We start from the raw sequence: 846 nt of genomic DNA, 5'->3' as shown, positions 1-846 counted from the left end.
AACAGCAGCCATGTTGGACAAGGGCAAGTTCCGCAGGTAAACAGCCGCCATCCTGACCAGCAGCGCTCTGACGTCATAGCCCGTCGGAGACACTGGAGGCGCCATCTTGAGTGAGGGCGCAGCCCCCTCCAGGGGCGGCCTGGCCCCGCCCTGGGGACGCCGGGCGCCAATGGGGCGGGAGCTGCTGCTGCAGTCGTGATCCCCTCGTCTCGTCATCCCCGCGCCCTTTCTCAGGAGGTAGCGGAATGTGGCTGCCTCGGGTTCACGCAGTGACCTCAGGACAACCCCAGGGAAAACGCGTTCCTCGGGGCACGAAGGTTTCATCCTCTTTTCAGTCATAAACGGTGGAATTAAAAAAAAAATTCTGCCTTGTTGACTTCAGAATCGTCAAGCACTTTATGTGAAGCGTGCCCTTAAGCTATCCTCTACAAGACCCAGGTATTACAATGATAAATCCTTTTTAATATGAAAGGTGCCAGTGGGAGTCAAGTGTTTCATTGCTGACTTTGACTAGAGAAAACAGGGATATCCTGCTGACATAAATACATCTGTGTTGGTGCATGCTGCATTTGGCTTATGGGCATAAATTTAAGGCTGATTAATCTTCATAAACACACAATACATCAAGCTTGAATTCAAGCTGCATGTTTCTCAGAATTGCCAGAGCCTGTACAGTAAACGCCCCCGTGGGATGAGTGCCCTGCGGGCCCCTGGCAGCCGGAACATGGTCCCCCCAGCCACTGCCGGGTGTCCCGTCTCCTGTACCAGGGGTGACATTCCTCACAGCAGGACTTGGGACACTGCACGGGCAGCAGCAGAGCCTGTCCGTACTCTGCAGGTACCAGG

Source organism: Corvus kubaryi, unplaced genomic scaffold (genome assembly GCF_017639235.1).
Source record: "Corvus kubaryi isolate FWS band 111438036 unplaced genomic scaffold, C.kubaryi_AGA036_p1.0 37398, whole genome shotgun sequence".
Taxonomy (NCBI): Eukaryota; Metazoa; Chordata; class Aves; order Passeriformes; family Corvidae; genus Corvus; species Corvus kubaryi.
The sequence above is the reverse complement of the archived record's forward strand: the minus strand, read 5'-3'. Positions refer to the sequence as shown.